At 34.9% G+C, this 27,500-nt stretch overlaps 2 protein-coding genes across 2 annotated transcripts in view; both read right to left on the reverse strand.

The window, feature by feature from the left end:
* The window catches only part of LOC144973582 (uncharacterized), a 109,952-nt gene extending 106,290 nt beyond the window's left edge, over nt 1-3,662 (reverse strand). Inside the window, exon 1 of the mRNA XM_078916209.1 lies at nt 3,530-3,662. The gene's annotated coding sequence lies outside the window, so the exon portion shown is untranslated. The remainder of the gene's footprint in view (nt 1-3,529) is intronic.
* LOC144973588 (zinc metalloproteinase nas-6-like) overlaps nt 1-27,500 on the reverse strand; it is a 699,617-nt gene that overhangs the window by 439,109 nt on the left and 233,008 nt on the right. The gene's annotated exons all lie outside the window — the stretch shown is intronic.

The following is a 27,500-nucleotide window of genomic DNA, read 5'->3' on the forward strand; positions in this document are numbered from 1 at the left end:
TTCTAGCCAGCATGAAAAATAAAAAGAAAACCCGCTTTTCTTTTTATAGAACCACGATGGCCGCCGTTGCTGGGCGACGTGACATCATACTATTGAATCCAATTGATTTCTGTTATCAGACCTGCACGTAGTTGTTTTTGTTAAATCGTATGTGCTTGTACTTCTCTCTGGTTTGTAGATCTTATAATACTTTTCTTCATTGGTCCGTTATAATTCCGGATGGCAATTTTATGAGCTTCTTAGCCAAGCGCATTCTATCTATAGATACTGTGAGCTTGGCTAAGAAGCTCATAACATTGCCATCCGGAAGATAGAATGCCGGAAGTATAACGGACCAACACACAAAACTGTGTGTATCCATGAACGGTTATAGTCAGGTTAATACAGTTCAGTGAGCATTACTCATAAACGCGGATGGCAAAAAACAACAACAAAGACCCGAGTTACGTCAGCTTCGAACTATCTATAGATAGTGTGCGCTTGACTAAGGAACTCACAACATTGCCATCCGGAAATATAACGTACCAACACGTAAAACTATGAGTAACCTTGAACGTTAATAGTTTGGTTAATACAGTCTAGTGAGAATTACTCATAAACATGAACGGCAAAAAAACAATAACAAAGACCTTCGAGCTTTCTATAATTCGTTGGCTGGTTTTCGACCAATGTAATAGACACTTAGATAATCACGCTCTCGGAAATCGTCATAATGGCAGTGACTGGTAAACATAGCAAACTACACATGTTTTACTTTCAATAGTATGTGTCTAAGTAAATTATCCACTGCTTTACTGCACGACAAATAGATAGTATGCGCTTGGCTAAGAAGCTCATAAAATTGCCATCCGGAAGTATAACGGACCAACGCACAAAACTGTGTGTATCCATGAACGTTTACAGTCAAATTAATACAGTTTAGTGAGCATTACTCATAAACGCGGATGACAAAAAATAATAACAAAGACCTCAGTGACGTTAAATTCGAACTATCTATACAACCAACATAAAGAAAAAACTACGTGTAAACTTAAACGTTTATAATAAGATCGAGAAAATCGTATGATAACTAGCCACCCATTTGGCGGTATAAAAATAATAACAATAATAATAATAATAATAATATAATAATAATAATAATAATAATAATAATAATAATAATAATAATAATAATAATAATAATATAATAATAATAATAATAATAATAATAATAATGTACTTTATTCATCCAAAAGGAAATTTTTGTACAGACGTATAAAATGCCGATAATGATACATACATAAAGATAATAGACGTAAATATAATGTGGTAAAGTAAAATTTGGTAATAGGTATATATAGTGTAATAATATTGTAGGCTGTAAGGACAATTACATAGTGTAAATTAAGGTACATACAGATTATAAAAGTGTAAAGATATAAATATATAGAAAAGGTATATTGATGTCAATGATCAGAGAGAGTACGATTTTAGTCATGTTATTGTTTATAAACAACAACTATATTTGTCCGAGCACGTGTGAAGTGGGTGTCGCAAATTCCAAGTTATGGTTGGTCAATAATGGACTGGTCAACAGTCGTGACGTCACTACCCTCGTAATAACGCATAATAACTTAGCAACTGGTTCTAAACTATCGGAACAATGGCGGATTCCCTTATGAAATACTTCTCTTTCGAGCAGAAAGGTGTATCCAGGGGAGAACAACATTATAAATCTGATCATGTTTTGACTTTTATACATTCTGATCGCATGACTTGTGAAAAAGTTCTAGCCAGCATGAAGAATAAAAAGTACCGATTTTCTTTGTTGCTGCTGGTTGCTAGGCGGACGTGACATCAGATTATTGAATCCTATTATCCACAGAGCGGATATATGACAATGACTCACTTGGATAACCATTGTTGGAGGTCCTGGGCAAATAGCCTGTGCAGCTTTTATTTCAAGCCCTGGCCACGGTTTTTTGCAATTGTTTTGCTGGTCAGAATTGGTGATAATTTGACTTGAAACGCAAACTATGTGCGGCTATGTGGTCTAGTTGTATGACACTCGCTTTCGGATCGGAAGGTCCTGGGTTCGAGCCTCGCGCTCGGCGCATAGTTGAGTCCTTGGAAAAGGCTCTTTACTCACTTTCTCTCACCGTAATCAGGTGTAAAAATGAGTACCTGGCCGTTAACAGCGTTGTCTTTGTCCGAAAAATTGTAATATCGCCTAACAGTCCTATCCTACATGTTAAATGTTGCTGTTGACCAGGACCCCTTGTAAAGCGCTTTGAGCACATTTAGTGGATATTGCGTTATATAAAGCTCAATTTTAATTTTTAATTTTTAAAAACTATCCTCAGAGAAGAATGATAATATGAGGGTTACCTCACCTCAATCCCAATACATAAAACATTAAATTTTTATGTAAAGACCGAAATTTGTTTTTCTTGGAAATAATCCTGATTCATGTCCATCTCTTTGGTGCTTTGAATAGCACAGGATGATGTGCATGTCATTATGTCATTATCTTTATGCAAAGGGTCCATAACCAACAGCAACGCGTAACGTGTGAAACGAGACATCACGCCTTTTAGGCGATATTGCAAATACCCCGACAGAGACAACGCTGTTAACGACCAGATACTCACTTTACACCTGAGCACTGTGAGATAATGTGAGGAAAGAGCCTTTTCCAAGGACTCAACTATGCGCCGAGCAAGGCTCGAACCCAGGACCTTCCGATCTGAAAGCGAGTGTTATACCACTGCTAGACCTCATAGCCGCACATCATTCTTTAGTTGTCCATATAGACCGTCCAGGTGAGATTTGACAATTGAACAGTACAATTATATTTCTTCACAATACAGTAATAAGTGATTTTATAAATTATTGAGCACAGCATAATGATTTGGTATGGTAAACTTAGTACTTACGGTGTCGATGAAATGAATGTACAAAAAATAGATTAACTGCAATATGACATGAAAGTAAATATAGAATGTTTAACTCACCCAACCCTAACACCGACTATATCCGTAGTATCCCCGGGGTTACTTTTAACCCATGCCTATTTATCACATTTTTCTGAGACAAATTCTAGGCGTGGTATCAAAGCTAATGTTCTTAATGTTTACATGTTCATTGTAGTTGAATAAAACTATATATGTACATGCTCATTTTTAATACATTTTTGTCCAATTTTGAAAAGTAGCAAATTATATAATATACATCCTATTTCCATTGTATTTTTTATCTTATTGTGTAAATTATAACACGTCTGTACAAAAAATTTCCTTTTTGGGATGCAATAAAGTATTATTATTATTATTATTATTATTATTATTATTATTATATTATTATTATTATTATATATTATTATTATTATTATTATTATATATTAATTATATTATTATTATTATTTATTATTATTAAAGTCTCTAGGATTGAGTGAGTTAAACTTCATAACTAAATGGCACTTTTTAAACGTTAGTATAAAAACACTAATAAACAAAAATCAATATAACAGCTTCAATAAAGAACTAAATACCAAACACGGAACGTTTCGGACTCAAAACCCTTCTTCAGCCAACAACAATAAAGACATAAATACAATACTAAATTCCAGATAGACGACAGAGATATAACGTCACACGACTGGTTGCTTTGGTCCCCTAGGTTACAAGAACAAAACAATTTTGGTTGTCAAAAATATGGGGCGTATCCCGTAACACTGGTATTTCTATTCTCCTATTGGCCAACAAGGTGGCGGGATGGGAGGATAACGGGTGGTATTATTTGTCTGATCAATGAAACTTTGTAAACATTCAAACATTTTCAAACCTCCCAGCCAAAAAGTAAATATTGCAGTACACAGAACTGAAAAGCATAGTACACACTGCCTGAACAAGACGGAAGCGTATCCCCTTTGTCACAGGCCCAGTTTGTGGCAGGCCCCGTTTGTCACCGACCCAGTTTGTCACAGACCCAGTTTGTCACAGGCCGACCCTATCTCGATCCTGTGCATGATGGGAGTTATCGCTGACACTCTCAAAAAGAGTAAATATATGATTTGATTGATTGATTGATTGATAGTATGAATTGAATTTTATTTTTCAATTAATTTCAGAATTGAACATCTATTGTTGAAATCTATAGAGTAATTTGCTTTTATTTGCATACAACACGAAACAAGCTAAATTTACATTTTAGACGGAATTTCTCTACATCACCAATTTGAGGGAGGAGAATGAAAAACTTAAGCTACGACTACAGTGTTAAAATGCTGTAATTATTACTACCATCTGCAATCAAATACTTAAGTTAAACAACAAAGCAACCCTATTCTCGAGTCTTCTTTTAAGACATACTTATGTTTCTTCTATAAAGTTTGTATACAGATTTACACAGTTTGTCTGAAAAGCGTGTTTATTGCAACTGGAAGTTATGAGTAGAAACTTGAAAGGATGAAATGAATGTAGACCATTGAACTTAAAGGAAAAGACTCTAAACAAAGTGGGCGTTGCCCTCTTTAGATTTGTTTAAATACGATGACTTCCGCCATGCGCAGAGCCATTTCCATTTTAATGGTGTACTGGGTCCAAATCTCAAATATTTACCTTAGATAATTCTTAATTTTCTATAAATTACTCTCGTAAGTCTTGGCGATTTTTTTTTCAATCATAAGAGTTGCTATGATATAAATCTTTATCTCAATGAGAATGGTTAACTTTAGGATTATAAAATTCAGTCGACTTTTCCCTTATAAACGCTAAATTAGTTTTAAACTAGATTCAAAGATCTCTGTGGACCGGTGGACGCGCCCCATTTACTACATACTTTTAAGTAAGTAAATTTTAAAGATTTCATTTCAAACTTATATGTATGATTTTTCCAAATAATAATTATCACGAAAAAAATTTTCTGTTTCGAAATAACACAGACTACTTATTTTATAGTAAATAAAAACAAGATATTTACTGTCAACAGTTCCGAAGTGACTTCCCCAAGTGTGCTGGGCGATATCAGAAATTTTCGATATCAATACAATTCGATATAGTAGCGATACTAATATTTCAACAAGAAATATTAATGATCACTCCCCTCGTTTGATCTTATTACTGGAAACGGCGATTTTGCAGCGCGATTGTAACATGTATGAAGCATGATGGTTTTGTAAATATAAGTCAGTAAGTCCGTGTGAAATATATGTTGAAAAAGTCTATTAATTTTGAATCAGAGTGGGAAAATAGCGAAAGATAGTGCCTCGCATAACTAATCATAAGACAAAAAGAGTGTATTGACAGCCGGTTTCTTCCTATTCATCAAACGAAAAGAGCTACTTTCGGTATGACACAATAAATAGTATGCGCTTGGCTAAAAAGCTCATAACATTGCCATCCGGAAGTATAACGGACCAACACACGAAACTGTGTGTATCCATGAACGTTCATAGTCGAGTTAATATAGTTCAGTGAGCATTACTCATAAACGGGGATGGCAAAAAACAATAACAAAGACCTGTGTGACGTCATCTTCGAACTATCTATAGTAACAGCTGATCGACCCACTGGAAATTCCTTCTCGTTGTCCGTCCAGTCATATCTATGATGTGGACATACAAACATATTCTAGAGTAAAACAAATAAACTGGAATCTCTTATAGATAGTTCGAAGATGACGTCACTCGGGCCTTTGTTATTGTTTTTGCCATCCGCGTTTGTGAGTTGTTCTCACTAAACTGTATTAACCAGACTATAAAAGTTCATGGTTACACAGAGTTTGTGTGTTGGTCCGTTATACTTCCGGATGGCAATGTTGTGAACTCCTTGGCCAAGCGCATTCTATCTATAGATAGTTCGAAGATGACGTCACTCAGGTCTTTGTTATTGTTTTTTGCCATCCGCGTTTATGAGTAATGCTCACTGAACTGTATTAACCCGACCATAAACGTTCATGGATACACACCGTTTTGTGTGTTGGTCCGTTATACTTCCGGATGGCAATGTTATGAGCTTCTTAGCCAAGCGCATACTATCTATATGCAGGACAACAGAAAACGTAAGTGGTTGGTAATCATTTTGTTCATCAGACTTACAGTATAATAAAGGAAGGCAACAAAACCATCTGTCACATTACTGTAGAACGAGCTTAAGTCTCAATGGAAAATTAGCTTAAGGAGACCATGAGTTGTTGTTTTACAAACCTGTTGTAAGGCTATCCTGTGTTGACAACGCCTCTCAGTCGTCCTATGAATACTACTCACCATGGTTATATAGATAGTATGCGCTTGGATAAAAAGCTCATAACATTGCCATCCGGAAGTGCAACGGACCAACATACAAAACTGTGTGTATCCATGAACGTTTATAGTGTAAGTCCGTAAACGGGTGACTAAAATCATTGCACGGAGAAGACAAATTTATGCAACATCAGTCCGATTTTAAAGAGATCAATAAAATCATAGTACAGAGAAGGCACATCTGTTACTATGCATTTGTCCCAATAAAGTGTAGATAGTCTGAAGTTGACGTCACTCAGGTGTTTGTTATTGCTTTTTGCCATCCGCGTTTATGAGTAATTCTCACTAAACTGTATTAACCAGAACAGAATATAACTGTTCAAGATTACACATAGTTTTGTGTGTTGGTCAGTTATACTTCCGGATGGCAATGTTGTTAACTTCTTGGCCAAGAGCATACTATCTACAGCACAGAGAAGGCCGAAACTGTGTTATACTGGCCGGTTCGGTAACAAACTGAATACAACACAGAGAAGACCGAAACTATGTTATAAAAGTATTAAATGCTGGTCGGTTCGGTAACAAATTAAAAAGCGGCTTATGTCGGAATATCACATCTCCCTAAAAGAGTGTGATAATAAAAAGGTGCCCGTTAAAATAAATAATAATAATAATAATAATAATAATAATAATAATAATAATAATAATAATAATAATAATAATAATAATAATAATAATAATAATAATAATAATAATAATAATAATAATAATAATAATAATCATCCTTTCTTTAAAAAATATAGCATTGTGGAGAACATTGTGCTTATTTGAGTCAATAAAAAAATTGACACGGCGCACAACTCTACCGAAAGATTTGAAAATTAGAAATGTGTTGTTTACAGATAGATAAACAGATAACTTGATTTCCTTTTATAATTTAAAGTCAGTTTGAAAGTTCGTTAAGTCAAACAGATATCATAAAATATGTACCAACGACGACACTTGACTCAAAATCAACTAATTTTGACACTGTAAAAAGTTCTCAATTTGCGTCATCTATTTATGACATCAAGTATTATTATTACTTCCGTTGTGTTGTTGATTTAGCGGTGATCAGTGTTGTTATGTATAATTGCGTGTATGTTTGTGTGTGTGCGTGTGTGTGTGTGTGTTTGTGTGTGTGTGTTGTGTGTGGTGTATACATGTGTGTGTGGGTGTTGGCATTTTTCAGCAAATCGTGGCATTCATAGTGATATTATTTACTTGATCACATGAAGGTATTTCAGTCGCCATTTTGATTCTTTTTTTTTTACTTTTTGGGTTAGCTCGAGATCGGAGGATATTTCTTTTTCTATTAAGGTTTGTCATAAGTCTTAGTAAAGGTTCTAGGATGTTTGTTTTTCCATAAGGTAAGTAAAGGGGAGACATTCCGAAAGCTCCCACATCCCCAGTATTCTTTAAATTTGTATTTTCACCGTTGATATTTTGTCAGGCATTTATTTATTCAATTTGACATTATATAGAAGTATTTTAAAAACTCTAGAACAAACCTTGATAGATTTGTGAAAGTTTAAAATTTCCTAATTTGACCATTGTTTTGATTTTCGGCCGTCATTTTGATTTGTTAAATATTGAAAGGTAGTGCAAAGCAGTCCGAGAGTTGTTTTTTTTTCTATTAGGGTTAGCTCGAGAGGTTAGTCATACGGTGCTAGGGTGTTTGTTTTTCCATAAGTTAAGTAAAGGGGAGACATTCCGAAAGCTCCTACATCCCCGGTATTCTTTAAATTTGTATTTTCACCTTTGAACTTTTGTCAGGCGTTTATTTATTCAATTTGTCATGATTTTTTCTATTAGGATTAGCTCGAGATCAGATGATTTTTTTTTCCTATTAGGGTTAGTCATAAGTCTTATTAAAGTGCTAGGGTGTTTGTTTTTCCTATTAGGGTTAATTAAAGGTACTAGGTTTAATTTTTTCTTGGGGTTAGTTGAGGGAATATATTATTAAATATATTATTGGGCCACACAGAAAAATCAACCGAAGATATACCAAATTACACAGACAACGTTGTTTACCAATCTGCCCTCATTAAATGATGGTGAGTACAGTATCGAATGAAAATAGTTCTTTCCCGCAAAATTGTGGGCTTTTTACTAGTAATAATAATAATAATAATAATAATAATAATAATAATAATAATAACAATAATAATAATAATAATAATAATAATAATAATAATAATAATAATAATAATAATAATAATAATAATAATAATAATAATAATAATAATATATACTTTATTCATCCAAAAAAAATGGAAATTCGAAATTGAGTAGGTCAAATCTCTATCCAGATCCAAAAGGCTAGTGCAAAGTCGTGGACGTAAAATAAATCTGAGAAGCACGGTTGATCTCAACATTTGTTGGGCCATGTTCGGTACAGAGTGAAGAAGTGTCCACACTACTCATCTTCCTCACAAATATTAAAAATTGAGTTTTTATATAACGCACTATCCACTAAATGTGCTCAAAGCGCTTTACAAGGGGTCACTGGTCAACAGCAACATTTAACATGTAGGACGGGACATGCCGCCTGTTAGGCGATATTACAATTTTCGGACAAAGACAACGCTGTTAACGGCCAGGTACTCATTTTACACCTGAGTACGGTGAGAGAATCTGAATAAAGAGTCTTTTCCAAGGACTCAACTATGCGCCGATCGAGGCTAGAACCAAGGACCTTCCGATCCTAAAGCGAGTGTCATACCACTAGACCACATAGCCGCGCAACGCTGTTACAAGAAATCAGAAGGGCAAACCGGAGACAACAGGACAAGATTTGTTTGTGTGGATTGTATTATCTTTACGTGTTACTGAATAGGTACGTTTTGATTGTTAAAACCTTTTCACTTTATTTTTGATATTTTCTTATTTTTAAATAAAGTTATATAATTTAATTAAATCAGCAGACTTGTTTAATAATTTAAAGCTATACTTTTGTGGGGACCTTTCGTAATATCATTGTGAGTAGTAATATAAAAAGCATGAGAAGCCGTTGTTAAATTGTTAAATTAAAAATTGCATGATCAGCAGTTTATAACAATAGTGTGTAATTGTGTTATAGTATTACACATGTGTAATAGGTGTGTCAATTGTATTATTGTTGTGTGTTGTACACACTTTGCAGTTATTTTTAATTGTATTATTGTGTGTTTTACACACTTTGTAATTATTTATGTAGTTAATATACATGCGTAGGAGAAACCGTTATTAAATTGTATAATATGTATTATCATTTTATTATAGTAGTGTGTAAGTTTGTTATAGTATTAGATATATGTAAAACCTGTGTTAATTTTATTATTGTCGTGTGTTTTACACACTTTGTAGTTATTTTTGAATTGTATTATTGTGTGTTTTTACACTTTGTAATTATTTCTTAACATACATGCGCAGGAGAAAAATAGGTATTATGATTATTTTATTATAGTGTAATTGTGTTATAGTATAAGATATATCTAATCCTTGTGTTGATTGTATTATTGTTGTGTGTTTTACACACTTTGTAATTATTGCCGTCTTAGATGTGCGATAGCTATATTGATAAGATTTAAAAAATAGATAACAAAAAGTCCATGTTTTAATGTCATTGTCCTAATGTAATGTCTGTGAATAGATACGAAGATGCACCGTCACATAAGTTAATAACACTCACTTTAAATAATGTTGATATATTTTAGAATAATAATAATCATAGGTTCAAAATTACTCATAATAGATCTCGCATCTCTATTCGGATTTGAACTTGAGACATTTTCGTGCGATAGATAGACGCCTTACAATTTGATCAATAAAGAATCGGTATGTGATCACGACCACGACTCATGGTCGTGAATAACACAATTCGTCGTTTTCTTACGATTCCTGTCTTCTCTGAAAGCCCATAATCGCGCAGAAAGCTTACTCAGCGAAAAAAGATGAAACATAATCAATAGTATAAATAAAAAAGACTTATTGCGTTGTATTGATTAAAGATCAAATAAATATACCAACATTGTTTAAAGTGAGTGTTATTAACTTATTGTGAAATTCAATACAACAACCGTGTCGGTTTCATGAAAGTTTAACAGCCTGTTGAAATAAATATGTAAGGAACAAATGGATCTTTAATCAATAGAACGCAATAAGTCTTTATTGATCAAATTGTAAGGCATAGTCATGTCGTAATAAAACTGAAGAAATAAATGATGTATTAACTTAGAAGAACTTTGATATTCTATTTATAATAATAATTTATAGCAGAGACGTTTATAGCTTTCACCGTCTGGAAACGAACCAGGTGCAACGGCAATGAAACCACCTTGGTACCAATTTTAATACTCCAAGAAAAGATCAGCGAGGGGGTGACATTGGCGTATTTTATAAAACAGAATTATCTAAACATGTGGAAGTCCCCGAAATGCGCTGCAAAACAATGGAGGTCATTGATCTAAGAACACCCCTCCAGAATACATCAACTGGACCTACCGACCGTCAGCAAACAAGAAAAACAAAATAAAATTAACCGATGTTAGGAAAGAAATAAACGAGATGTTAACATTGCAACACACGCGACCTGGCCATTCAATCATACTCTGCGACTTTAATTTTCATTTCGACATCACAGATCCCGCTAAATTGCGTGAGTCACTATCAGAGAACTACATGTGGCAGATCGTAACAGCGCCAACCCACTTTGCTAGTCATATTTTACATTGGGTAATAATGGAAATTAAGAATCCCCCCCCCCCCCCAAAAAAAATAAATAAAAAGCAAGAAAAACAACGCCATCGTCGATTACCTCCCCTTTTCGGACCACTCCCTCATTTCTTTCAATCTCGACGTTTCAACACCACACAAGACACCATCACCACATCAACCAGAAATATCAAGGGTATTAGTTTGGACAACTTCAGAGGCGACTCAGATAAACAATACTCACTCATCAAAATTCAATGATTTCTCCAGACCAGTTGAATAGGTGTCTCATCGAAACGGTTGACATATGGCATTCATATGCGCCATTCAAAACAAGGACTGTCACCAACCGGAAGTATGCTCCGTGGTATACCTCGGGCGTTAAATGAGCTAAAACACAGTGTCGGAAAGCAGAAAGGCTGCTGAAAACATCAGGTCTTACCATTCATCGTGAGATATACAAGAACACATTTGGCGCCTGAAATAAGGCAAAGAACCTCGCATCTTTTTTTCAAAATTCGAAACTTCAAAGTCATGCTAACAATTATTTGGTATCTGTAATACTCTACTTGGAAGATACACTTTATTGCCACTAAATGTGCTCAAAGTGCTTTACAAGGGGTCCCTGGCCAACAGCAACATTTAACATGTAAGACAGGATGCCTGTTAGGCGATAATACAATTTTTTCGGACAGAGACAACGCTGTTAATGGCCAGGTACTCATTTGACACCTGAGTACGGTGAGAGGTTGTGAGTAAAGAGCCTTCTCCAAGGACTCAACTATGCGCCGAGCGAGGCCCAAACCCAGGACCTTCTGATCTAAAAGCGAGTGTCATACCACAAGACCACAACAGACGTTTTATTAGTTTGTTTGTTTTTTGCCTATTGAGCATGGTCGCAGCTCTAAATTTGAATCTTTTATTCTTTTACTTCCACAGATCTATCTTGATGATGCCTTGGGTTGATTCAGTCCAAAACTAATTTGCCATATTTTATTTAACAATGTTAATGACATTGAACATACATAGATACAACAATGCCATAATTTGTCATGTTTATCATGTAAAATCATGTATGGGTGACCTACAAAACCATTATTTTGAATGGTGATTTGATGATGATGAACAAAATATGTGTGTTGTACAAAATAAATGGCAAAGCTAACAAAATGCAGTCTCCTTAATAAGAGGAGACTGGAGATTGACAAGTGCTGCAAATAATTGAAAAATAATATCAGATGTTTCTCTTAACATGGTTGGAATATATGAGAGGATATTAACATTTTTCAGTCTTCCATTAGCCCTCTCAACATGAATTCTACATGAAGCAATTTCTTTTGTTAATAAAATCTCATTTTCAGTAAATTTATTATGTAAAAAGGGAGGGATATTTACAGTTACTCCTTGAGGTAAAATATCTTGAATCAGGAAACCGCTAAAATTAAATCTCCAGGGCTTAAAATTAAAAGTTTTAGTAATCCACAATTTTGTACAATGACCTTATCCGAGACAGACCCTGGATAAAGTTTAGAAACAAAATTTATCACACCATTTGGACTCACACCAACAAGAGCTTTAACAGAATTCATGGACCTATAAGAAGAATAAGTTAACCGTTGTTTATCCATTTCTTTAGGAATAGCAATTTGGTCATCTGTACAATCAATGATCATTCTGCAATTTAGAAATCTTAAAAATGATGATGGAGCCGATAGTTTATTTTTATGTCTAGAAGGGCATGTAACCTTCATAACATTTTCAAAGAGAAGCTTATGCCTTATGTAAAACATGAATAAAAGTTTGTATAATATTTGTTATAGTACTTTCACTAACGCAAAACGATTGTGAAATATGAAGGTTAGTGTAGTTCTGTCTAAGTTTCATAAGTATAATGAAAATTTTGTCTTTTAATGCAACTGTCTCTTCCTGAACTTCCCATCCACTAATAATAAATAATGTTACCTCTAAAACACTCAACTTATTGAACAATAATATTAAATATTTTAAAAGAATGTACACCTGTTTCCATTCGAAGAACTTTTTCTGTAAGGCTTGAAACAGTGTAAGTGCATTGAATCTAAGTTGTTTTTTTAAGCTAGCTATTCCCTTATGTTTGTCTGTATTTTCTTGTTCTTGAATTAAATTTATTGTTCTATTTAAAATATCCTCACTTGTTCTACAATCTGTTTTTTTTAAAGATGGAATCCTGTGATGATGGTGACGAGGGTTGAGATGATGATGAGGGAGAAGACAATGATGATGAGGATGGTGATGAGGAGGAAAATAATGATGATGAGGAATCTGGTTTTTTTAAAGGTGGGACTTTGTGATGATGATGAAGAGAGTTGAGCTGATGATGATGATGATGATGATGATGATGATGATGATGATGATGATGATGATGATCATGATGATGATGATGATGATGATGGTGGTGGTGGTGGTGGTGGTGGTGGTGGTGGTGGTCTTCTTGATGTTGGTGCCAATTGAGATGGGGTGGGAATTCCTTGTGTCACTTTTCTTTTCTTTCTTTCTGGCTCTGATGGAAATAATTTATTTTTATTTCTGTCAAACAATTCAGGGAGGTTGGCTTTGTCACCATCTCTGAAGTGACAAGAACACACTCTTGATGATGATGTTGGATCTTTTGTGCTTTCTCCTGAAAAGAAAAGATAAAAAAAAAAAAAAACAATAATTCTGTAGGGCATATTGATATTATTTAATTTGATAAGTACTTTGTTTTAGACTATCTTGTTTGACACCAGCTCAATGCATGATAAATCAAAGGTGTGCAAGAGACTAGGTTACTGGTGGGTCTCTCGCCTGTCTTTTATGAAATCGCACATTCAGCAAAATGTCGCCCTTCCTCATTACTTCTTTTGATGATTTTGACTAGGTATATAAAAATATGAATTCTTAAATTTACACATTTAAAGTTGATCTTGGGGTTGAGTGGCGCAAGACTGGCGTTTTCTATTTATTTCAGTCAGTACTGTACTGGCCAATGCGGTGATGAAAACGTTGGAGTGTCAACAATCGGGCATTGGTAAAGGAGAGAGGTCCCTGCCGCCATCTTGCTTTGTTCACACAGAGTTGCCACCTCGGCTGTCGGGGAGGGGAGGCATGGCAGAGAATCAGAGAAACTTTCCAAAAAAGAGAAAAGTGTGTGTGTGAGAGAGTGAGAGAGAAATATATGCGTGATGGGGGGGGGGGGGGGGTGGCGTTATTTTATTTATTTGTTTCCGTTTTGCCATAAAGGTATCGAGTTTAAAGTAAGATTTTAACAAATATTTTCTTCTCTTTCTTCTATTTTTCTCCTTTTAAAAAAATTATCACTTATCAGTAGAACTGACCTCTCATTCAGTTTATAGTTTATCTATCAGCCTCAGCATCAAAACGTGTAGATTGAGATATCATTTTTGCTTCAACTTCAATAAAAACCTAGTTTGGAATGTATTTTTATTTATAATTTCGTGCAATTGTACACTTTAATCATAAAACATAGGTCTACGTAAGCTAGAACTTGACCTAGATCTAGACTACGAACTCTATCAAATGTTCGACGAGGCGTGCGTGCTTACCTGACTAAAGTGATCCACTTTTTCCTCAATTTTTTTGTCTGCCTCTCCATTTGGAAATCTGTAAAACTTGCAGGAGTGACTCTCTGACTGGTGCAGACAATCTGGTACAAAACACTGGACCATATTTAAGATAAAAATTGTTTTTTGAGCGATTTTCCAATTATTCCTTTCCCGGACCAAGCACGGATTTTTTTGTTAGAGCCAGAGGGTTCGTTGCTAGGCGGACGTGACGTCAGACTGTGGAATCCTATTGGGTAGTTATACCACAGCTTACTGCTAACAAGTATTTAGGGCGGCAAAAGATAATCTCCACTTGTCTATAATATGTTTGTCACGACCACTGCCGGACTTAGAATATATAAGACCCTAAGCATTTGAAATGTGCAGCGGTTCAGGAAGTCCAGAAAATATACGTCAGTTCCAAATATTATGAATTTCTCACACGGAGACTGACCGAATCTAAAACTTATATAAACTAATATAATTTTACGTAGTGATATTACCCTATGGCAGTTTGATGTTAGATGTCATAAAATTCAAGACAGATCTTTTTCAATAAATGAAATCATTTACTTTTGCAGTTTGATGTTATGTACTCCAATCGTATGTGAAGATCATGTACCATAACCGCTATAAATAAGTTATCACGACTGATGTTTTAATGATTTTTCAGAGCTGCCAACAAACGAAACTTACCCAAAAAGTTGAATAGATTGAGCACAGATTACCAATAGATTTATAAATATACGATCTTTGACAGATATAGATCTCTACACATGTGTGCCCAAGGTCAATAAATTCCTTAGTTCTCTAATGATAAATCATAAATTATGAAATCATAAGACTTGATGGAATTTTACTTTACATTTTAATTATCTATTTTAGTTTTTGAAGGAAAATAAAACATACAGAAAAATATCAATTGGCCTCTTTGACATTTGAATGTAACGCCTAACATTTTAAAGTAAACACTATCAGTTTGTCAAAAAGATAAATTTTCAATGAAAATCATAAAGTTGACATCATTCTCAAACTCAACAACGGCTAACTCTAAACTGTTATCAAACTGTTTAATATAGCTCTATCTTAATTATAACTTGTTTTCCGATAACATTTGAAGGGAAACTGAAGGGATCCGATTTATTACATGATTTTATGGATCCCGCAGAGCCTGAAAACATGTCACAAACAACAAGGCTATTTTTCCATATTTTAATAGTCTTCAACAGTCGTAACGCACTTCCTTCCTAATGACGCATGGTAACTTCGTAAAACTGGCTCTAAACTATCGGAACAATGGCGGACGTCCGTATGAAATATTTCTCCGGCGAGCATAAAAGCGTTTCCAGAGGAAAAAAAAACACATAAATTTGATCATGTTTTGACTTTTACACATTCTGATCACAAGGCATATGAAAAGGGAATGAAAAGCTCTAGCCAGCATGAAGAATAAAAAGTAATGATTTTCTTTGTTTAGAACCAAGATGGCCGCCGTTGGCAGGCGGCGTGACATAAGACTCCTGAATCCTATTTAGCAATTTTTTAAATGTAGTTTAATATCTTGTCTTTGGCATTTGCCGATCCAGGTTCTGCTGCGACAAACCATCGATCCCAATAATCAAAACTCCCGTTTTTTTTTCTAATTTTATTGATCTTTCTCTTTCGCGTGTCGTGTGTAAACGATTTTCACATCTCTGTTCAACTTTGGATTTCACTATGACTCGACTCTTAAATGTCTGGCTAACCACTGTTTTGTTTTAAAAGTAATTTACAAACACATGTTTGTCGTTCTCTTGTTATTTGTACAGATGTGTTAAGAAACTGATTTGACCAGTTGAAAGCACGCAACTTGCATGCGCACAACCAACATGACGTTCTCTCTAATAACTTTTGGGCCGGTGACGTCACAGACTATGGGTGACGTCCAATCAAGGGACGCTACTCTTCCGCTTTTCTCATTCCCTATCGGCGTCACTTCCGTTTTCATTTCGTTTCATTTCTAGGCAAAGACTGTGAAAAGTTTATCGACGGTTTATAGGTGGGAGACGATTTTCGTCTGCAATTCAATCTGTCCAGATTGCATCAGACAGCTCCACTCGCGTGTAGAGACAGTAGTAAAATTTCCATTGGTTTCATTGACTCATGTATAATTCTTCTAGTTCTTGGTCATTGAAGAGGTAAACAAAGAAAGGCAGCCCTTTTGAGCAATCCAATGGTTTTGATCTAGAATATTGCTTTATCGCTGGGTCAAATGGATCTACATCCGGCATGGGCAGCCCTCTGGGATGGGAGTCTGTGTCGAAGCAAGTTCAGTAGTAGTAGTAGTAGTAGTAGTAGTAGTAGTACTAGTAGTAGTAGTGTAGTAGTAGTAGTAGTAGTAGTAGTAGTAGTAGTAGTAGTAGTAGTAGTAGTAGTAGTAGTAGTAGTGGTAGTAGTAGTGGTAGGAGTAGTGGTAGTAGTAGTAGTAGTAGTAGTAGTAGTAATAGTAGTAGTAGTAGTAGTAGTAGCAGCAGTAGTAGTAGTAGTAGTAGTAGTAGTAATAGTAGTAGTAATAGTAGTAGTAGTAGTAGTAGTAGTTAGTAGTAGTAGTAGTAGTAGTAGTAGTAGTAGTTAGTAGTAACAGTAGTAGTAGTAGTAGTAGTAGTAGTAGTAGTAGTAGTAGTAGTAGTAGTAGTGAAGTAACAGTAGTAGTAGTAGTAGTAGTAGTAGTAGTAGTAGTATAGTAGTGTAGTAGTGTAGTTATATCATGTTTGTTTATTCATCTTAACTACACCTCTACCACATCATCTCATTCATCTGTGGTGTTTCAATCATCCTGTTTTGTTGATAAAGGGGAAACTCGAAACGTTTGATCTGTTTTTGTAATTAAATTGAAGCATACACTCAAATTCACGTTATTATTTATTTCTTCGAGCTTCGAGCAGCAACATTTACACTAACTATAACGAACGAATATGTTGACTGGAATTTGAATACTGAGGGAAATGGCGTAACCCTCTCCCAAAATTTTCCCAAAATGACATACTTTAAACTCAAACAAGCTCTCTACAAAACAATTGTATGTTGTTATTAATCAAACAAATACCATTCTTGAAAGTTTGTGATGTAAAAAAAATAAATTTGAATAAGAAAAATGTAAATTCTGTCATATCTAGCAATTGTGACGATTTTGCTGCAGGCGGTAGGGAGAGGGTTAAAGCACACATGTAAATATTGGATATCAATCGAACGAAAGGTAAGAATGTAAACAGACCGATTTCACTTCGAAATCTAACAAGGCACCATACACGCTCTCTCTCTCTCTCTCTCTCTCTCTCTCTCTCTCTCTCTCCCTCTCTCTCTCTCTCTCTCTCTCTCTCTCTATCTATCTCGCTCTCTCTAATAATAATAATAATAATAATAATAATAATAATAATAATAATAATAATAATAATAATAATAATAATAATAATAATAATAATAATAATAATAATAATAATAATAATAACAATAATAATATATACTTTATTCGTCCAAAAAATGGAAATTCGTTTATATATATATATATATATATATATATATATATATATATATATATATATATATATATATATGCAAATGTACAAACATGTAAAAATATACAACCAAGAACCAATAGCAACACCTTATATATTAATTTAATAAATTGAGATAGGCCATACCTCTGGCCTTTAGTCCGAACTTGTGAGTGTATATTTAAAAGATAGTATTTGATTTAAATCACAGTTGTGCGTTAAAAATTCGAACACCATGTGGCAAAAATGTATTAAGGTCGTGTTGTCTTTGTTTTTATAGATATAAGGCGACCACTCCTCATGGAGAACTTAATATATTTGAGAAGGGGGTGATCGCCATCCTTCATAACTTTCTCCATTTTACTTGGACAAAATCTCTTGAACAGTTCTATCACATTGGAAATTGGGTGAGTATAACTCCTGACTTTATCAATTATCCGATCAATTTTCTTAAACTTAATGTTGCAAATACTGGCATTTCCACACCATGCTGTAATACAAATAATAATAACCGTCTCCAAAACAGATCTATAAAAAAGGTGCATAACGTTTTGTCTATGTCAAATTCTGAAAGTTTCCGAATAAAATACATTCTTCTGTTCAATTTAGAGATAACCAGGGACGGCTGGTAATAATGGGCAGGGTGGGCAAATACCAGCCTGTTTTTTCAAGTTATATGCTATAATACCAGGTCCGAAATAATCTAATTTAAATTAGATAATTTCAAAAGTTAGTACTTAAACTTGATACTTCGTACTGAAATCAATTTGTGTGTATTTTTGATAGATTGAGAATCACCATGCACCCCGTAATACATAAACCAGGATACGCTCCTGTTCTATTTATCAACCCCCCCCCCCCCTCAAACCACTCCACTCCGCCCACATCGTCATCTCATCGTCTTGTCGCCTGACAGTGAACTCCCATTTTGCTGTCTGGCCTCTCTAGTACTAGGTCGGGCTAATTCAAATGAGCCCACCTTATAAACCAGTGAACACTAAATTAAAAAGAGATTTTGGCAAACGTACTTTTTCTTATTTATTGCCTTACTTGTGCTGGTACCATTGATGTAATGACATTGGGAAGGTTTCAGTATTGAATTTAATTTATTAATTTACTAATATATCAATTTAGTATTAACTTGTGTTGTTTTTATATATTTGTTTATCGCTTTAAATTATTTCTTTTTTTTTCTCGTTTTCCTTAGTGCTTCTCAAAACTCATTTATTTAAATTGTTTTCTTATTTGATTTTTTTTGTTTGTTTTGTTTTGTTAATTTATTAGTTCTTTTTTTGTCAAATTCTTAAAGTAATTACCGCTGTATTTTTATTGCCAGACTAAATATTTTTGCAAAACAATGTAATTTTCTATTGTATTTCCTCTAATAAAACAAAACACTTTTATTCAAAAGTCAAGACTAAATAAATATATAAAATACAACCACCATTTTGGTTTTCTCAACACTTGAATTAGAATACAAGAAATACTCTTCTGAGAAAAGAGAGAGTTGAATTCTAAGTTAGAGAGGAAATAAATACGTTTAAAGGAAGGGTGGGCAGATTCCGTACTTGCCCGTCCTGAAGCTAATACATACATAAGATAGTTCGTGATGAAGAGGCGGGAAGCTAGGGGTTGGTTGGGTAAGGAGTAAAGATAACACGGTCGTTATTGTTATAGTCTAACGAATGCATGAGGAGAGATTGGTAGCATTGTTTTGTCTTAATTGTATTGTATGAATTATTGGCGACAGCCTAAGATTAAATAAACTTTGTTTTTGTTTGTCTTTTTTTTTTTTTGACTATGGAACTGATACTTGTCATAGCAGACCTGCCTACTTGAAATAGGAAAATAAAAATCGTAGTTTCCAGGGTTAATAAAATCGTAGATATTTTAACTACCCTTTAACAAAATCACCGGAATTTTCGTCTATTATAGGTATCAAATTTTTTAAAACGAGAAAAACTGATTGCAAACGTAATAATGATGGTGGTGGTAGTAATGATGATGGTAAATATTATTATTATTATTATTATTATTATTATTATTATTATTATTATTATTATTATTATTATTATTATTATTATTATTATTATTATTATTATTATTATTATTATTATTATTATTATATATTATTATTATTATTATTATTATATTATTATTATTATTATTATTATTATTATTATATTATTATTATTTATTATTATTATTATTATTATTATTATTATTATTATTTATTATATTATTATTATTATTATTATATTATTATTATTATTATTATTATTATTATTATTATTATTATTATTATTTATTATTATTATTATTATCATATTATTATTATTTATTATTATTATTATTATTATTATTATTATTATTATTATTATTATTATTATTATTATTATTATTATCATATTATTATTATTATTATTATTATTATTATCATCATCATCATCATCATCATCATCATCATTATTATTATTATTATTATTATTATTATTATTATTATTATTATTATTATTATTATTATTATTATTATTATTATTATTATTATTATTATTATTATTATTATTATTATTATTGTACGTATTGGTGGGATTACGATTGCTTTATTTATTTTTTTTGTCGTTATTAATGGTATCAGTTTATTGTTTGGTTCCATTTATCATTTTTTTCCACTTTCATGTATGTTGTCATCAAATTGTATGATTTATTGGCGAAAGCCTAAGATTGAATAAACTTTGTAATATCGTATAGTAATCATCATTGTCGACGACATCGTCGTTGTCATCATAATCATCATCATCATTAACAACAACAAAAACAACAACAACAACAACAACAACAACATTAACAACAAGTACTACAATAGCAATAAAAACAATATCAACATCATCATATAATTTCCGTCATCGTCTCCACAACTATCATTCTAACCAACAGCACCACCAAAACCACTACCATAATTACATCCTCCCTCACCGTCTCCTCTTCCTCCTCCTCCTCCACCACCACCACCGCTACCACTATTCCAACCACTACCACCACCGGCACAATCATTCTAACCACCAAGAGAGCAGTAAAAATGATGCAATTTGAGCTCTGAATGAAACTCGAGTCATATCGCTGTTGTTGCTTCTCGATGAAAACTTTACAGTTACTACGTACTACTGAAAACCAGTAATGTAACAGAAATATTAATCTCGCCGTTGAGGGATTAAAGCATCTCTTTAATTTTTCGAGTGAACGAAATGGACTTGTATTGTCAAGGTGTTGTCGCATTATGTCTCGTCGCTTTATTTTTTTGTTGTATTCTCTTTCGTGATTCATTTTTGATTACGTTTGGAATAATTAAAATCTACTGGTATTGTCATTTCATTGTGAATGTGATTATTTGTGGTTAATTTTTTTTTTTTAAGGTGAACAAAAAAAAAATAAATAAAAAAATAATATAATATATATATATATATATATATATATATATATATATATATATATATATATATATATATATGACCGAATCATCTTTGCCCCACCACTATAAATAGGCTAGAACCGCCACTGGAGATAACAGCATCTGTTTGTAAAGGCCACTGCAATTTATTGTCAATTAAAATACCCAAATATTTGTAAACCGAAACTTGCTCAACAGATTGATTTTTAATTTTGAGCGGAGTGATATAATTTGTGTTTTTCCCAAAATCAAAAACCATTTCTTTGGTTTTTCCTACATTTAATTTCAGGGAGTTATCTTCACACCAAACAACAAATCTGTCGATCTCAGATCTGTATGCCGTTTCATCATCTTTAAATATTAACCTTTGAAGGGCAGTGTCGTCAGCAAATTTCAAAATTTCACACTAATAATAATAATGATAATAATAATAATAATAATAATAATAATAATAATAATAATAATAATAATAATAATAATAATAATAAGAATAAGAATAAGAATAATAATAATAATAATAATAATAATAATAATAATAATAATAATAATAATAATAATAATAATAATAATAATGATAAATTACTATATTCAATAATCACGAGAAAGAGAGAAACAAATGAACTTGTTAATTATCGTGATTTCGATAATAATAAAGATGGTCGAAGTCACCATACTATGACGTAAATGACCAACATTAGCTATTATAGAGCAGTATAATTAGGTGTCCCAAACGTAAACAATAACAAGTTGCTAGTGATTTCCGTTAGGGACCGGAATAATTTACGCACAATATAGGTCTCCCAATTTTGTAGTTTGAGTTGTAGGCAATACACTTTCAGTATTGAAAATATGTTTACATAAAATCTAACAGTTGCAGAAATAATAATATAAGGCTAAATTATTATGAAAATCAGGCTCCGAATAATTCTCGTTTTGTTCACACCAGCGCAATAATTTGCTCTGGTCTAAAAATAGATAGACGTAACTTTTGATAAATCTTACCTTTTGTTCCATAAAATATCCATATCTAGACATTATTTGATGCATGATCGAGTATTTATGAATAGGGTGTTTCTTTTGCCACCTAACAGCCAAATTTTAAAGGTTATTTTTTTCTATTATTTACATTGGAACTTGAGCTGTCAAGACAGGAAAATGTGGTTTGCCATGTGCTTCTCGACCTTTGTTTACGTTTGGGGCACCTAATTTTACTGCTCTATTCCCCAGTCCACCAGAGATGGAGCAACAATTTATAGGCATCTGAGGCGGGCTTTTTCTCGTATTTGAAGATAGTAAAAATTCGAGCCATTTTCTCAGGTAGTCAATGTGGCAACACTGATAGTAATAGCCTTAAATGGTTCCAAAAAATGCTCTCCATGCAATCGTGTGTGTGGGGAAATCCAGTGACTTCTCCGCCCAGCGATGGTACACAGTCGCCGACACTCGTCAATGTATTATGTGAATCGGGATCGAATAATGAGCTTTTATATAGCGCAATATCCACTGCAACATTTAACATTTAGGACGGGACATGACTCCTGTTAGGCGATGTTACAATTTTTTTCGCTGTTAACGGCGAGATACTCATTTAACACCTGAGTACGGTGAGAGAATGTGGTAAAGAGCCTTCTCCAAGGACTCAACTATGCGCCGAGCGAGGCTTGAATCCAGGACCTTCCGATCCGAAAGCGAGTGTCATACCACTAGACCGCATAGCCAAACAAGCGAGGATATAAAGGGAGAAGGTTGTGACAGAAGGGGAGTGTGTTTCGCACTGTTGACAAAAGGCGGTATATACCATTTCTCAGTTTTATATATTTAAAAAAATGCTGTAATCCATTTTTAACAGATGGATGCGGTGCCAGGCACTATTTGAACCAATAGAGCCACGCCCCCTCTCTCTCTCTCTCTCTCTCTCTCTCTCTCTCTCTCTCTCTGTGTGTGTGTGTGTGTGTGTGTGTGTGTGTGTGCGTGTCTCGGGGTTACTTTCGTTTGGTAATAGATGAGAATGAATACATTGTCTTACAATGTTTAAGAAAAAAACACGAATCTCGCATTTTAAAAATCATTTTAATTATACATCAACTTAACTTGGGGGGGGGGTCCCGATAGCTCAGTTGGTAGAGCACTCGCTTCACAAGCAAAGGGACCAAGATTGATGCCGAGTGCAGTCGAGATTTTATATCTGACCCCCTGTCCACCCAGCAGTGAATGGGTTGCTGGGTTTGTTAGATTTGGCAGAAAGTACTTTGCGATTGACCAGCGTCCTATCCAAAGGATAAAAAGCAATTGCTATTATAAGTTTCAGGCTATAGACACCTAAAAGGCGTAATGTCCCGTCCTACATGTTAAGTGTTGCTTTTGGTTGGGGACCCTTTGTAGAGCGCTTTGAGCACGTTTAGTGGATATTGCGCTATACAAATGTTCAAGTTATTATTTATTTTATGTTGTTGTGATGGAAATACTCTAAAATAAAAAACAAAATATCATCCATTACCACCACAATGCTTTGTTCAGATGTCAGTCATCTTAATATGTGCGCATTGACGCTATGCGTTTAGTTTAAACATTCGCAAAATGCGCCAGCCGGATATAACATAAGTACCAACATACAAAACTATGTGTAATTTCAAACCTTTACAGACAGAATGAAGATGACGTCACTCATGTCTTTGTTGTTGCTTTTTTTTGCCATCCGCGTTTATGAGTAATTCTCACTTAACTGAATTAACCAGACTATAAACGTTCAAGTTTACACGTAGTTTTGTGGTCCGTTATACTTCCTGATGGCAATGTTGTGATATTCTTAGCCAACCACATACCATCTATAGATAGTATGCAGATGACGTCACTCAGGCCTTTGTTATTGTTTTTGCCATCCGCGTTTGTGAGTTGTTCTCACTAAACTGTATTAACCAGACTATAAAAGTTCATGGTTACACATGGTTTGTGTGTTGGTCCGTTATACTTCCGGATGGCAATGTTGTGAACTCCTTGGCCAAGCGCATTCTATCTATAATCTGATAAATGCAATACTCATACCATGGCTCGATAAAAACAATAACAAAGAGCTGAGCGACGTCAATTTCTTTCCCTATGTGTAGCATCTGAATCAATGTGAAACAATACCAGTTTATTATACTCATTTACCATATCCGTGTTCTTCAAAAGTGTTGAAAAGTAGTGCGGGGCGGTCCTTGGCAAGCTTAAGGACCACGGTCCTACGGTCCTTGGGAAATGAAGACCGCAAGGACCGGTCTCTAGACCGGTCCGTTCATTCTTGAACCGTTAAAGACCGCTACACGATGAAAACCGTGGCCTACAGGAGTAAAACACACGGAGTAGTCACACTCATTTCAAATTGTAACCTAATTAGAGAAGAGGGGTGATGCCTTCTTTATTTGCTCACCGTACTTCATTGTTACTTCGATAATTTAATAAAATTTGAAATTTATCCCCATTAACGGAGATAATGGCATCGCCCAAGGCGTTGATCGAGTTGTTCGTGGCGTTGATACACACACGCAACTCCTACCCCCCCCCCCTCCTCCCCCCCCCCACACACACACACATTAGAGGGCAGCGAGCATTGAAGAGTAAGAGAGAGACGTGAAGTTATAATAAGAGGGTGTGGATGAGGTGATAAGAGGGGTCGATGGTGACTTTTCGCCAGATCTAACAAACTCAGCTACCCATTCATTGCTGAGTAGACAGGGATTCAGAAAAAAATCGACTGCACCCGGGATCGATCTCTGGCCCTTTGCGTATAAAGAGAGTGCTCTATCAACTGAGCTATCGGGGTCCCCAAATATTCTATTGGACCTTTTAAAAATACAGACGTTATAACTGGTTTTTTTGGACGGAAGAAACTAATGAAACTCATATTACTTGATTAGTTAAAACACCAAACGAAATTTTAATATTATTGTATTATTTTAAATGACAACAATGCGATAGAAAGGAGTGGCGACAAGAGATGGACAAAAGAAAACAAAAAATCAGACTTGCAACTTGCTAGGTTCGACACACACACACACACACACACACACACACACATCTTTAGTAGTCACATACATTTCAAACAATAACCCATTAGAGAAGAGGGGTCATGCCTTCATCATAGATCATTGTCATTGCGATCATTATGGTGTAGTAAATTTTGAAATTTACCCCGTATAATGGAATCGTCCAAGGCGTGCGCCTCCTGTTCCCCCCATCTCACACACGAAAGGGCGGTTTGCGGAGTGGAGGGAGGTGGTCGTCTGCCTCTATGGTCGTCTGTGTCGTTTAGTGTATGGCAAAGGGGGGTGGGTGCGATTAATTAAGTGGGATGGGTGGTGATTGGTGGAAGATAGTAGTGCGGGGCGGTCCTTGGCAAGCTTAAGGACCACGGTCCTACGTTCCTTGGGAAATGAAGACCGCAAGGACCGGTCTCTAGACCGGTCCGTTCATTCTTGAACCGTTAAAGACCGCTACACGATGAAAACCGTGGCCTACAGGAGTAAAACACACGGAGTAGTCACACTCATTTCAAATTGTAACCTAATTAGAGAAGAGGGGTGATGCCTTCTTTATTTGCTCACCGTACTTCATGTTTACTTCGATAATTTAATAAATTTGAAATTTATCCCCATTAACGGAGATAATGGCATCGCCCAAGGCGTTGATCGAGTTGTTCGTGGCGTTGATACACACACGCAACTCCTACCCCCCCCCCTCCCCCCCCCACACACACACATTAGAGGGCAGCGAGCATTGAAGAGTAAGAGAGAGACGTGAAGTTATAATAAGAGGGGTGGATGAGGTGATAAGAGGGGTCGATGGTGACTTTTCGCCAGATCTAACAAACTCAGCTACCCATTCATTGCTGAGTAGACAGGGATTCAGAAAAAAATCGACTGCACCCGGGATCGATCTCTGGCCCTTTGCGTATAAAGAGAGTGCTCTATCAACTGAGCTATCGGGGTCCCCAAATATTCTATTGGACCTTTTAAAAATACAGACGTTATAACTGGTTTTTTTGGACGGAAGAAACTAATGAAACTCATATTACTTGATTAGTTAAAACACCAAACGAAATTTTAATATTATTGTATTATTTTAAATGACAACAATGCGATAGAAAGGAGTGGCGACAAGAGATGGACAAAAGAAAACAAAAAATCAGACTTGCAACTTGCTAGGTTCGACACACACACACACACACACACACACACACACACATCTTTAGTAGTCACATACATTTCAAACAATAACCCATTAGAGAAGAGGGGTCATGCCTTCATCATAGATCATTGTCATTGCGATCATTATGGTGTAGTAAATTTTGAAATTTACCCCGTATAATGGAATCGTCCAAGGCGTGCGCCTCCTGTTCCCCCCATCTCACACACGAAAGGGCGGTTTGCGGAGTGGAGGGAGGTGGTCGTCTGCCTCTATGGTCGTCTGTGTCGTTTAGTGTATGGCAAAGGGGGTGGGTGCGATTAATTAAGTGGGATGGGTGGTGATTGGTGGAAGATAGTAGTGCGGGGCGGTCCTTGGCAAGCATTAAGGACCACGGTCCTACGTTCCTTGGGAAATGAAGACCGCAAGGACCGGTCTCTAGACCGGTCCGTTCATTCTTGAACCGTTAAAGACCGCTACACGATGAAAACCGTGGCCTACAGGAGTAAAACACACGGAGTAGTCACACTCATTTCAAATTGTAACCTAATTAGAGAAGAGGGGTGATGCCTTCTTTATTTGCTCACCGTACTTCATTGTTACTTCGATAATTTAATAAAATTTGAAATTTATCCCCATTAACGGAGATAATGGCATCGCCCAAGGCGTTGATCGAGTTGTTCGTGGCGTTGATACACACACGCAACTCCTACCCCCCCCCCCCCCCCCCCCCACACACACACATTAGAGGGCAGCGAGCATTGAAGAGTAAGAGAGAGACGTGAAGTTATAATAAGAGGGGGTGGATGAGGTGATAAGAG

This window comes from Berghia stephanieae, chromosome 5 (genome assembly GCF_034508935.2).
Source record: "Berghia stephanieae isolate SIO BIC M18660-M18661 chromosome 5, UCSD_Bste_1.3, whole genome shotgun sequence".
NCBI lineage: Eukaryota > Metazoa > Mollusca > Gastropoda > Nudibranchia > Aeolidiidae > Berghia > Berghia stephanieae.